Source organism: Thamnophis sirtalis, unplaced genomic scaffold, assembly GCF_051295495.1.
Source record: "Thamnophis sirtalis isolate CommonGarterSnake01/CBP01778 unplaced genomic scaffold, rThaSir2_p1.2 scaffold_2, whole genome shotgun sequence".
Taxonomy (NCBI): Eukaryota; Metazoa; Chordata; class Lepidosauria; order Squamata; family Natricidae; genus Thamnophis; species Thamnophis sirtalis.
The window spans coordinates 165,628,239-165,642,907 of NW_028261382.1; positions in this window are offsets into that span (position 1 = coordinate 165,628,239).

Genomic DNA, 14,669 nt, shown 5'->3' on the forward strand with positions numbered 1-14,669 from the left:
CAGCTTTCAGTTATAAATGCAAAATAATCCACAATGAACAAAACACTTCCCTCCCAATTACAAAGAAGTTAGAATGACATAGGAATCTTATCTGAAGGGAGAAAAAAGAAAGAAAAGAAATTGCAATCTTCTTGATTAAGTTCTCCATTCCCTTACCTTCTTTTTCCTAATTTATCAAGTTTATTCCTGCCTTGTTTGCTTTCTAGAACAAAGCAGGTTTATGGATGAAAAGTGCTCTTACTCTGAAAAACACCCAATAGTGCTGAACATAAAATATCCAATAGATATAATAAATGTGTCTATGGAGAATTTGCTTCCAGCATATATACAGGTCCTGCAGAATGAATTAAAGTCCTTTCATGTGTCCTGTTTTTCAAGTTTCATCTCTGTAGCTTTTGCAAGATCTTGAAAATGATGGCTCAGAGTAGATTCTGGCACACTCTTGATGTAACATGGATGAACTTTTGAGATTCCTCAAGCCATAAATTAGTGTTTGTGTTGAAGAGCAACTCCCAAATGTTTTCAGCAGGGAGGCACATTTTGAGGCTGTGTGACCTACTTCTGGTGGTTGCTATAGTTATTACATGTCTTTGCCTGAATGGGTTATTCAATGATTGAATTACTGAAACTACCACCTGAAAAGTCATTTGAAATATACAATCTGTTCGAAATTGGAATCTGAGGTTACGTATTTTTTCAAACATATAAATGGAATAGCAATAACAGATTTATATATTGCTTCACAGTGCTTTGTAGCCATCTCTAAGCGGTTTACAGAGTCAAGATATTGCCCCCAACAACTTTGGTCCTCATTTTACCTACCTTGGAAAGATGGAAGGCTGAGTCAACCTTGAGCCAGTGAGAATCAAACTGCTGAACTGCAGTCAGCAGAAGTAGCCTGCAATACTGCATTCTAACCACTATGCTACCATGGCTCATAATGACATGCCCTTGCACCCTGGTTCATTTGACTCTCAATTTTCCATGAAATTATGTAACAAAATCTAGTTAGACCTCATTTAACTTAATGTGGATGAGTGTATATGTGTGAACGTTTATGTACACGGATGTATATTCTTTTCTAAAATTGACGAGGAATAGCATTGTATTATTCAACGGGATTCACTTCTGAATGTATACAGGTAATCCTTGATTTACAGCAGTTCATTTAGTGACCGTTCAAAGTTCCAATGGCACTGAAAAAACTGACTTATGACCGTTTTTCATTCTTACAGACATTGCAGCATCCCCATGGTCACCTGATCAAAATTCAGACGCTTGGCAACTGACTCATATTTATGATGGTTGCAGTGTCCTGGAATCATGTGATCACCCTGACAAGCAAAGTCAACGGGGAAGCCAGATTCATTTAACCATGTTACTAACATCACCACTGCAGTGATTTATTTAAATTGGGGCAAGAAAGGTCATAAAATGGGACAAAATTCACTTAACAACTGTCTTGCTTAGCAATGGAAATTTGGGGGTCAATTGTGGTCATAAGTTGAGCATTTACCTGTAATGTTAAAATTCCTACATGGCAGAGGAGGAAATAATGTAATGTATAAATTTTTGAATATCCTATATATTGGTAAAGATTTCTTTGATTGCTGTTCACATAGTTTTGCACATACACCACCTTACATATGTTCCATCAAATGTCCATATTAATTTAGAGAACTCATCAGAATTAGGGTAAAGCATTAAGGTTACAAGTCCCAAAATCAGAAGTCAGGACAGGTCCATGGAACTGAGTTTGGAAGGAGAACTGCTGGGGATCCAAAAGTACCCACAAGGATGCTGCAACTCTGGTCCATCGCAAATTCAGCTCTAGAAATCACAAAGCAGTGATATCAGAACCAATCACAATTAGCCTAATAAAGTTTTAGAATTTAAAGGAACGGTGCCTTTTGCCTTGAAGGCTTGCAGTAATGCATCTGGATGGCGACCAATTAGATCTCACAGATTGGGCCTCCTCCGAATTCCATCTGCCAGCCAGTGCCGGCTGGCAACTACAAGGAGGAGAGCCTTTTCAGTAGTAGCTCCGACCCTTTGGAACGAGCTCCCCGTGGAGATTCGTACACTCACCACCGTCCAGGCCTTCCGCATAGCCCTTAAGACCTGGCTAGCCCGTCAGGCCTGGGGACAAAGATAATCGCCCCTCCCGAATGATGAATGAATGTTGCTCATTATTTTTACTCTATGTTTGTCTACGTCACTGTTTGTATTTCCCTCCCCTGATTTTATGTAAGCCGCCCTGAGTCCCCTCAGGGAAAAGGGCGGCCTATAAATGTTAATAAACCTTAAACCTTAAACCCTATACATAAGTTTTAAGATGCCTCTTTCTCTGCTTCTAGTAGGGAAGTGTCTATGTGGTTGGTGGTGTTGCATACTCACTACAGATATGGTTTGCTTTTACTATTACTATTTTGCTACCTTGGTTTGCTTTTCTTATCAGATCCAGAGCTAAAGGATCGTTTACAAGCACATCTTCCATGGAATGAACATCATGTGACATGTTTGTTGAATAAAGATACAGTTAGACATCTTCAGTGGCTCCTTGTCTATCACAGTTGTGTCCATTCTTTCAGAAAGTGATGCTTTGCAGCAGGCAATGCCTATGTAATTTGTCAATCTGAATGATGTGCGTTGATCAGGCTTTTCTCTCAGAAAGGAGATGTGAAATGGAAATAAAAGAGAAGAAGCTGAGTGTCCTCCCATTATATTTTAAGGGGAAAAATCATATGTTCCTGCTACTTCAGAAAATGCAGTTTCAATTAAGCAAAACTTATTAAGCAAAACATAGAGCAAAAGAACAATCCCCCCTCTACAAAATATACTTTTCATGAACCCCAAAATGGTGGTGTTAAATCAAATATCACTGTTGTAACAATGCAACTATGCTATGATACTGAAATGGTGTTGCATTTTGGATAGAAATAAAAAAATAAGAATTGAAAACTGAATAACTGGTATCAGAGGATGATTAATGCAAATTAAACCAGATACTATATCTACAGGGTTATTGTTTTGTGTCCTTCAATTAGATTTTCATTCATTCAAAGCCTGCTCAAACAATATTATTTTGTGCCTTCCCACACAAAGAAATAAGAAGCCTTAAGGCAAAGAAAGAGAGACGTTAATAATCTCCTGAGCTTTTTTCACTCCTGGTAACTAAAAATGTCTTTGATGTACACAAATCTAATTTCCAAAGCAGAGGGGGAAAAGCTTTCATTTTTACAATAGATGCATGTAGGAAGCAACAGGAAAAATAATAGATTTTTTAAAAATTGAATAGAAAGAAATGATGTCATTTAATTTTATTGGTAGAAAATGAATTATTTTTTTGCTAAAGATTCATCCCTTGATGTGCCCCTAGATTAAAGCTTGAGTGGTATTTCTTTCGCAAAGTTAACACCCTGTGGGATGCTGTTTTGTATTGGAATAGAACAATTATTGCTGGAACTCCAAAGTCTGTTCTAGAAATTAGATTATTCCATACTCTCTTGTAACTCTTAATTACATGGAAGAAGGGACTTTAGGTCTATGTTCTGAACCCCCTCGTCCCACACCAACAGACACTCCGAGCCAGAGATAAGTTACGGCATTTAATTAACAGACAGACAGGTCCTTGGCAGCAAACCTGCACAGACAAGCTTGGGCAGCAATAAACACAGATAAGGCTTGGCAGCAATCCAGCTTGCCAAGCTCACAGTAATGTCCTCCGACATTCAATCCTGCGTTGACTTCTGCAAAGAGGGGCGTGTGCACAAGGAGTCTTTTTATAGTCTGGAGAGGAGCCTAATGACCACCAGCTGAGTACAATTACCTCCTGTACCTGCACAACTGTTCCTGACGCCTACTAGCCCTTCGATGGCGTGCATCCAGGAACAACTCACTACTGGCAACCGGCTCACTCTCCCTTGTCTCCTCTCCACTGGTCCAAGGATCAGGTGCTTCCTGGTGGCCAACCAGCCTCTCTGCACCCTGCTTGGAGTCGGAACCCTGTCCGGGGTCCTCCACATCCTCCAGAGCCGACTCATAGGGCCCCTCGCTGTCGGAGTCTGGTGGCAGCTCCAACGGCTCCTGCTGGGCCACAACAGGTCTAGTAGTGGGACAAAAGGTGATTCTGGAAAAGCCTCCTTTTGAGCAACTTTCCCTTCCCTCCAAATGTGTGATGACCATGTTGGTTCAGAAAACAAGTCCAACACGTCTGTAGGGCACTATATATATATATATATATATATATATATATATATATATATATATATGTATGTATGTATGTATGTATGTATGTATGTATGTATGTATGTATGTATGTATGTATGTATATATATATGTGTATATATATATATATATATATATATATATATATATATATATATATATATATATATATATATATATATAATATCATTTAATATTTTAGAGAACAAAGACAAACAGGAAAGGAAAAAGAGAAAAGGGTTAAAAGACTAGGATATCCATGAATAAACAAGAGATTTGTAAATGTAATGAAATCATAATTTTCCAATATATAATAAATAAATAAATTGCAAATAACTGAATATATTACTTCCTTTTAAAAGCTTGTAAGTTGCTATTAAGCGGTAATGGCATAAATATCAGGAACCATGGTCAGCACAGCATGGATCATAAAATGAAATTATGAACTACAATCAATTTTTTTCATGCTGCTAAAGGTCTGTTTTAATTTATGAAGTCCTTTAAAGTTGAAAGATAGACTCTATATAAAGTAGAGAAACCCCAATTTTGGGATGTGGCACAAATGCATGTATTAAATTGTAATCTAGTAAAGGTTTCCAATTTGAATTAAACTCTAGATGAGATGCTGAAGGATACATCCACAAGAACACAGTGTGTTAATTACTGTCTTATCCTGCATACTATCACAATCATTTTCTCACTATACAAAAGAAGGAAGAAGTGCAGAGAACATTAAAAGCAACTGAAGCAGGTCTGGATTGTTACAGCATTTAATTTATTATTTCATTAGATATCTAGGCTTGTAGTCATCCATCAGCCTACGGGCTGCCTATTGGTATTATTCCTAATGAAATTATTCTTCATTTGTGATAGCATCTCTCTTTTCTTCATAACACTTGAATACAATTAGTAAGATTTATTTAATGCATTTTTTTTCTATTTTGGAACTCAGTATTGCCTATTTATTCATTACAGTTCTAGGCCATTGCACTCTTACAAGACTTTAGACTGTTTACCACACACATTAAAATAAAAATAATAAAAGCATATCTGCCATATTAAAAAAAACAACACCAACCCACAAAAAACTTGAGACCACTTTGGTAACAGTCATCTTAGAACCAAAACACTCTGAGAAACTGCCTGTGGTTATCTCTGAAGAAAGGATATCATATATACCTCCAAGAAGAGACTATTTTGAAGTGGTAAAGAGACATCTAAAAGTCTAAAGACACATCTACGTAAAAGACTCTTGTTCTGTTGAAACTCACAAAGGGAAGGGAACTCTTGGTGTCTCCATTCATTTGAGACTCTCCTTGAAATAGATCTTCCTGAAGGCACCTGGATAGCAAAAAGAGGGCTTTATACCTAAAAAGCAGCACTCTGAACTGTACTTGGGAACCAACTGGTAACTGATGCAGAACTCATATCTGCTCTTATGTGAACAGAGGGACATTCACCTCTGGAAGGGAACTTTTGTTCTTACAGAGATAAAAAGAATGTTTCTCTTGTCTATTATAACCAGTGCTGAATCATTCTGAAATGTGGTGGGCTTAACAAATCCAATCCAATCCAATCCATCCGTCCGTCCGTCCATCCGTCTGTCCGTCCGTCGTCCATCCATCCATCCATCCATCCATCCATCCATCCATCCATCCATCCATCCATCCATCCATCCATCCATCCATCCATCCATCCATCCATCCATCCATCCATCCTGTGAACTGAGGTTCAGGATAAGACAGTAGATCAAGGTCATGATGATGATACAGCCTCATCTGGATGCTTGTCGGCTTTCCTGTTGTTTTGCTCGTTCATCAATGGATTCAAAATTCCTTGTTTCAATACAACGTCCTCAAGTGTTCTTTGTGATAAGGTACACTGGAATCTATAGATTTATGCAAATGTTTCTCACCCTCGTATTCATTCATGTGGGACAGCATCAGTGGTGGGTTTCAAAAAATTTTCGAACCTACTCTGTGGGTTTGGGCTCTTTTGTGAGAGTGGCTTGCCAGCCATGTGTTTTCTTTCTTTCTTTCTTTCTTTCTTTCTTTCTTTCTTTCTTTCTTTCTTTCTTTCTTTCTTTCTTTCTTTCTTTCTTTCTTTCTTTCTCTCTCTCTTCTTCCTTTTGTCTCTCTGTCCCTTTTTCCTTTTTTTCTTTCATCTCTCTCTCACTTTTTTCTTTTTTCTTTTTTCTTTCTTCCTTTCTTCCTTTCTTTCTCTTTCTCTCTCTTTGTGAGTCTGTCGGTCTGTTTCTCTCTCTCTCTCTCTCTCTCTCTCTCTGTGTGTGTGTGTGGTGGGTTTCAAAATTTTTTGGAACCTCTTCTGTAGGTGTGGCCTGCTTTCCGGGTCCACTGGTGGAACCTCTTCTAACCGGTTCGGTAGATTTGACGAACGGGTTCTACCGAATAGGTGCGAGCTGGTAGGAACCCACCTCTGGACAGCATCTACCAGCTGAAACAATTATCTTATTTTGCCAAGTATGCTCTTTAGTTCTGAAGACCTTCAGGCAAGAGATGCAGCACAGACGAAGATGGAAGTATGGGAATCAAGGCTCAGCTACCTGCACTGTCCCATTACCCTTTCCTGATCCTTTTCTTTAGTATTGAAGGAACAGAAAAGGCTGTAAGCCACCAAGCTTGCTTTTCTGACTACTTAACTCATTGTATAATGATACTATGCCAGATAGATAATCCCATTGCTTCTGAAGCCAGCCAGAGCAGGGTGCAGAGTATGGGTGTGCCATCTCCTTTCCCTGAATAAATCATGATTTATGAGCTGGCACTATCACTAGAAAGTGTCAGGTGGTCACCTCAGGCTACTGATTGTGGGAATCCTGAGACAGCAAGAAATTATCATTTGTATTAATCATGTCGTTTATTGCCAGAAGCGTAAGTGAGATGTAAAGAAATTTCTGTTTTAGTGCCAAAACAAGTTGACTGCCTTGCTTTGCATCTTACCTTTTTCTTCATCTCTTTTTCTGCTTTGAGGACAAGTTGGTAACTGAATATCATAGTATCAAAGCTTTGCTTATTATGTGTCTCTATGCAATTACTTAATTCTAATCTTGGGTTTCAATTTGAACATGACTGTTAATGTTACATTATTTATCTCTCCTTGCTATGTTTACTAGACAGGCATACAGCTAAAATTGTATTTCCCCCCAACCTCTTAATAGTTATAAATGTCATATAAATAAATCCTTTCCAGCAGAAGGATAAATGTACAGTAAAATTAGCTAACCAATTCCTTAATAAAGCATTTTAAATTAAGCATTAAATAATACAGATAAATCAGTGGAAAGTATGTAGGAGACATATTGCAAATAACATTTCCAAATAATATTCTTTTCTCAAAATAGCATCACAACAAGCACTTCATCCATTTCAGGCATGTAACAATCAGAGAGTATCTTAAAGCAAGGGTCACCAACCTTTGGACCTCAGGGACCACTAAATTCATAATTTTAAATCCCACGGACCACTAATATGATTTTTTAAAAAAAGATAAATAGTATTTAGTGCAATATAAAAAACGCAAATAATTTTTCTGTGGAGCACCCACATTTTCTCATGGACCACCAGTGGTCCACGGACCACTGGTTGGTGACCACTGTTTTAAAGTGTGACATAGACTTTCTGAGAGACAGTTTGATGCAGTATTTAAGTCCATTAGGACTTGAGTTCCATCCCCACCTTAGGCACAAAGCCTGCTGGATGACCTCAGGCCAATAACCTTCTCTCAGACCTAGGAAGGAGCAATGGCAAATCATTTCTGAAAAACCCTTTCCAAAAAAAATACCCCTGCAGCAACTTATCCAGGTAGTCTCTGAGAATTGGACACCATTGAACCATTGAATGGGGAGGGGGAGAAGCAGACTCTGTAGTAATCAGAAAGATACTTGGACGTTTCATCATATCAAAAGGGGCAGCTGGTGGAAGGGAGATGATTGGTTTGTGAGAAACCTAATCCAGACTATCCCTTATATTTTTCTCTTCAAACTGCTTACATTAACATTTGAAGATCTGAGCTAGAAAGGAGGAATGTAAATCATTATTAATATGGATTTTGGTTGGAAAATAAAATTCAAGATACTGTATGTGGTGAAATCACAGAGCAAAAGAAGAGGGGGCAGTTAAAAGATGTTCCAGCATGGAGTAACTCCATAGGAGGAAATGGCAGACCAGTGAAGCCTTTATTGACTGGTTCCCAAGAGAATGCAGCCACTCTGGTGAGATTCTTGTAAATAGGTGATCGACAATAAAGAAGCTGCTTGGCCTATTCACAGAGTTGTTCTGGTTCTTTGAACCTGAAAAGTTATGACAGCTTTGGTTTCATTTGGTAAGATGCAGGGGGCCATGACCATGTCAATTAACAACTTTTTAAAAAAAAAATAATGAAAAATCCTGCTTTGTTGAGAATTGAATTCATTGTACTATTTTCTTGGCTTATGCATGATTTGTTTGAGCCAATACCTTGATAAGATGTCATAAGTCTTTTAATTAGAGTATCGGGAAACTTAGTCATGCAAATCTATACTCATCTGTATCCCTTATGACTTACTTTTGAGTAGATCTGAATAGATGAATGCTTGAAAATTCATCACTAACCTTTATGTTATTAATTCCAAATTGACACAGAACAGTAATCAGGATTTTCTCAGTAACTCATCTGTAGTCGCTATGACTCCTGGCAACAAATTTATATGCAAATGATGATCTCCATTTAGTTGCACCAAGCTGTGATCTTGTGTTTGTTAGCTTCTATGCTGAAGCTGCTTGCACTTTTGATTTATTTTTGATGTGTCATTTACAACAGCAAGGTGGAAGCATCTGAACAAAGGGTTAAAAGGCAAGATTCAGTTTGCATTGCTTTCAGGTCAATTGAGCTGACATTGCATTGTGTTGTATCCTTTTTTTAAAGTACACTCAGTACAACAGAAATGATAGTCTTCTCAGCTAGATCAAAAGCCTTGGATCTTCAATGGAGGTTTCTAATATTTATAAGAAAAATAAATCTATTGGACACAGTGGACACCATGAATGTTTGTATTCAGTCTTAAAATGTGTGATCTCATATTTTCCTCAGAAGAGTTTCTATTAATTAACCTATTGAGGGAGGTTCTGCCCTTTCTCTCTCTCACACACACCATTTCCTTATTTTGGTTTTGCATCCTTTGAAAAATAGTGTAGAATCTTGCTGATTCATGCACATGGTTTCAGAAACAGAAATTCTTAGAGACTAATTCTTTGATAAGTCACAAAGCTGCACTATGAGATGAAATTGGTAATTCCATGCAAACACTAAATGCTATCTGAAACAAATGAAATTAAGTATGAGTTACCCTACACCAGGGTCAGAGGTGGCATTCAGCCGATTTGGACCGGTTCACCCAAATTGGTAGCGGAAATCATGAGACGTGCCATGACGTTACACGTGACATGCCATGACGACATGAGTTTGATCCCCCCTGCCCTACAAAAGGCACTATACAGTGCTGTACACGGTTCCACCACAAAACCGCGAAGCCCTTATCCGCGCTGACATAAGTGCGGAGGGCAAATCCGCACCGTCCGAAGCGCTAAGGAAAAACACGACCCTACCGCGATGACATAACCGCGGAGGGCAAATCCGCGCCTTCCGAAGCACTCAGCACCCTAAACCTAACCCTAACCCTAACCCTAACCCTAACCCTAACCCTAAACCTAACCCTAACCCTAACCCTAACCCTAACCCTAACCCTAACCCTAACCCTAACCCTAACCCTAACCCTAACCCTAACCCTAACCCTAACCCTAACCCTAACCCTAACCCTAACCCTAACCCTAACCCTAACCCTAACCCTAACCCTAACCCCAAAGCAAACCCCTAAACCTAATCCTAACCCTTACCTTAATTTAAATCGGCTTTCGGCCGCCGTGCTGTTTTAAAGCGCCCTTCTGTCGCCGCGCTGTTGTCACGGCGGTGATGACGTCGTGGTGATGACGTCGCGGCTTTAGCGACGCGGTTTTATCACCGCTATTTTGACGAGCGCGGTTTTGTCGTGCCACGGCTCTACACAAGGGGGAAAGCCTTCATGGTTCCAACTCATCCTTCCAATGGCTATATTTAGGAAGATTGTTGGAACTTTGCTAAAATTGCCCTTGTGTGGTCATCTCCTCTGAAACTTCAGCTTTGTGTTAAGAATGCAATTCTGAACTTCTGCCTAACTCTTACTGAGTAAGGCAGGACTCTAGTTTGAGGTCAGTCCTGAATCTCAGACAACTGGAAGAGTTCAGGACAAATTCTCACTCCTTAGAAGTGAGATGATTAATAGAGTGGCGTGGTGACCTAGTGATGAAGATCCTTGCCTCCCATTCAGAAGTCCAAAGATTGAGAGTCCAGTTTTAGGTAGTGGCAGATATTTCTCTAGAACACATATATTTGCCTTCATTCTGTTATTTGTCTCTTTTAGCTTATTTCTTTAATCAGGAAGATTTGATTTCAATAAACTGTATTTCTTTCTTCTAAGTTACCCCCTATGTCTCCCATATCTCATAATGAGAAAATTATTTTATTTTATTTATTAAATTTCTATGCCTGAAATGTCTGAAGAACATTTTTTTGATGATGATGATGACAATGACAGTAATAATAATGTGTTGTGTGTCTTTACCAAGACACAATATCAATCAGAAAGCTATGACAATTACATTTTATCCAATAACATTAGTGAAATAAACAGCCTCTACAATAAGCCATTTTTTAAATAAAAAGTCTTTAAAACTTTTTAAAAAGCCATCAAAGTTTCAGAGAGATGAAAGGAAAGATGGAGCTCAGAGGAATGGAAATAGGGGACCAGGATTATGGAGAAAAATCAGAGCAGGGGATTTATTAGGTAGTTTTTTGAGCCAGCGATCTATCTATTTAATTGCTGTGCCACTTAATTAGCTTGCTAATCAAAAAGTCATGGGGTATTTTATTAAATACTTTTCTGAAATCAAGATACATTATCTACAGTATTCCCACAGTGGGTGTTTCTGTCACCAAGCTGAGTGCTTTGGAAAGTATCTAGATATGTCTTTATGAGAGAAAAATGTCAAACTTTCCACTGCGTAGAAGTGTTCCATCTCTTACTGGAGTCTTAGAGGAAGACTCTAACTCTCTACAGAGGCCTGTCGTAGTGGCATCTTCCATCATCTCAACTTCCTGTAATCTTGAAGTGAGTTATTTTTTGAATATTGACTCTGCCTTTTGAGTGGATCAGAATAACAGATTAGCAGAGTTGGAAGGGACCTCAAATGTCTTCTAGTCTAACCAAGAGGTGGGTTGCTCCCGGTTCGGCCCGGATCAGGCGAACTGGTAGCAGCGGTGGCAAAAGGCTCCGCCCACCCACCTGAATGCTTTTGTGCATGTGCAGAAGTGTTGCATACACATGAGACCATGCCCAAACCGGTAGTAAAAAAAAATTGGCAACCCACCACTGGTCTAACCCTCTATACCATTTCTTTAAAACCTCCAGTGTGGGAGCACCCACATCTTCTGGCGGCAGTAGAAAAAGTTCATTCCATCTTTCATATAGGAAAAGCAGCAAACTTTACGTTTAATGTAACATCAAATTTTAATTCAAAAAGGAGATCTCATGTTGAAGGAACTTGTGTGGAATACGATCTTCACTTCCGAACATTTAAGAACAGCTTGTGCATTTTTTTGCTTTGCCTAACTGATTATATAAAAGTTCTTCTTTTTTATTTGCATTGCAATAACTATTGCAGATACCAAATTGGATCCAGATGAAATTATGCAATTGCCTTCTAAAATAATTCATTCTATTCCTGCAGATGTTGCCATTCATTTAAATCAAATTAGAATCTGAATGCTTGCCTTGGAGCATGGCGATCTGCAGCTACAAGGGTGAACGTGGGGTCTCAAGGCAAGGCAAGCATATACTTAAGTTCTGTTTTTGCTGCAAATTATATGCTATAGAAAATCAGTCCAAATTGTTCAAACTCTTGGTTGATTACAATATTGTAGTCTTTATGATGCTAAGCACTTTATAATTACCGTGTTTCATAATGGATTTTTTTTTTCAGGCAACAACACTTCATGGGATAAACAAGCTTTCAATTATAGTTCCCTGCTCACATATTGAAGGTTGTTTTGTTTTCTGGTTCACCAAGTAAAATAAAAAGGCCCAACAACACCAAAAATCCACCCAGTTTTTGGTATACTTGCTGCTGATTTTTTTAAAAAGTTCCACTTAGACATAAATCAAATGATTTCAATCTGTTAGTGGCCAGGAACTCACTTTACTCTGGAAATGCACCTAATGGAAGGTGGATATATGGATATTATGATTTGTTCTTTCCTTTGATTTCCATAGTAGCTTATTAGCTAACATGCTCTATCTTTTCATTTTTGACTCCACTGCAAATTAGATTGGTTCCAAATGATCAGAACTTGAATTATGGGATAAAAGATGGGAACTTAACCCCCCCTCCCTGCAACAGGAGCCGAGGTGGCGCTGTGGTTAGGGTGCAGTACTGCAGGCCACTTCAGCTGACTGTTATCTGCAGTTCAGCGGTTCTAATCTCACCGGCTCAAGGTTGACTCAGCCTTCCATCCTTCCGAGGTGGGTGAAATGAGGACCCAGACGGTGGGGGCGATAGGCTGACTCTGTAAACCGCTTAGAGAGGGCTGAAAGCCCTATGAAGCGGTATATAAGCCTAAAAAACACACACACACAACTTTGGTCTTAATTCATTTCAATTTGAACCTTTTGTATTAGCTGTTCTCAACTAGATGTATTCCAGATATCTCAAGATTTGAGTAGATATCTCAAATGAACAAGCTAAGCATGTCCTACAAATCTGTAGCTAGATATGTCTCAAGTTTCACTGCAATTAAAATAATATTCACCTCAGCATTATTTAACTTGGAGGTCCAACCTGTTTCTAACTGAATGAGCTCTAGATTTCAAGGAGCTGGAGATAATGAATCAAAGTAAGGTTGACAGAAAATTCCAAATAAATATCACTAAAGCTCATGCTATTTATTCTGAACATTTGTCCTGCTTTATCATTCAAAGGTATCTCCCAAATGATCAGAGTTCAAGATCTTTTCCACAGTAGTGATGGCAGCAAATAAACTATTATTCTTTTTCACTACCATAATCTCTTGGGAGTTGAACAATAGAGCTTTTTGAGGTAATTTGAAATATATGATGTTCTCGGCCATGAGAGAAAAATATCAGTGCTTAATTTGGCTGGTAAGGACTTATAATGCCCTGGAAATCTTGGGAGCACTTCTGAAAGATATATTCTTCTGAAAGAACATTTCTCCGTCTCTTATTATAACTTTAGCCATATTTGTTAAGCGTGAATGAGCAGCCTTTATTAGCTATTTTTTAGACAAGCAGGCAACAATAATCATATTTTGGGATAGATAATTGCTAAATTATAACTGATTAGTTTTCAATATTTAGATTATAATGTTTGCATTGTATCTTAGATTTTATTGTGAAATGAATAGATATGGATTTAATAAATACATAGGAAAATAATAATAAATAAACAAATAGGAAAAAAAACCATATTTATTTTAACCCAGGTTTAACTTTATTGATCACATCTTTTCATCTCTGGAAAAAATCAGTTGCAAAAATGGTTACCTACATTTAGGGAGAGCTATTTTAAAAGATGTAGAGCAAGGAAAGTTGCAAACAAATATAAAATGAGTAAAGATGTTTGCAAATACGAGTTGGGGAAAATTATATATCATAACTGTGATTTTTTTTTCCTTGAGCTTTTTTTTTTAAACAAATAGCAGAAAATGTGATGGAATGTTATACTGAAAGAGGAAGAAGTTAAATCACTCTTCATCTCTGAAAGTCAGTGTGACAAAAATAAACGCTTCCATCTTCAGCATTGCTTTTCAACTGAATTACAGAAGACACAATATGCATTCATGAAATATTTTATTACTTGCTAATAACCTTCTGCATTGTCTTATTGCAATTACCACTAAAAAAGATGCATCACTATATCCTAGGACAGTGATGGTGAACCTTTTTGGCACCAAGTGCCCAAACTGGAACACGCGTGCTGGAGCCCGCATGTTCCAGTTGGAAGACTAGGTGGTCTTTGGGTTTCCAGGGCTCTGGCATATGCAAAGATCAGCTGGGCGGTGTGCATGCGCATGCCGGAAACCAGAAGAGCAGCTGGTGACGGCACGCGTGTCCACAGGTTCTGCTATTTCCACTATCATTTCCCCTCCCATAAATTAAAGTCCATGGCTTAAATTATGGGAGAAGATAAGTTGCAATGTTGGATTGCAAACAAAGGTGGTATTCAGCATTTTCTGACCAGTTTCGGAGAACCGGTAGCGGAAATTTTGAGTAGTTTGGAGAACCGGTAAATACCACCTCTGACTGGCCCTGTCACCATCTATTCCAGTGACGTGTG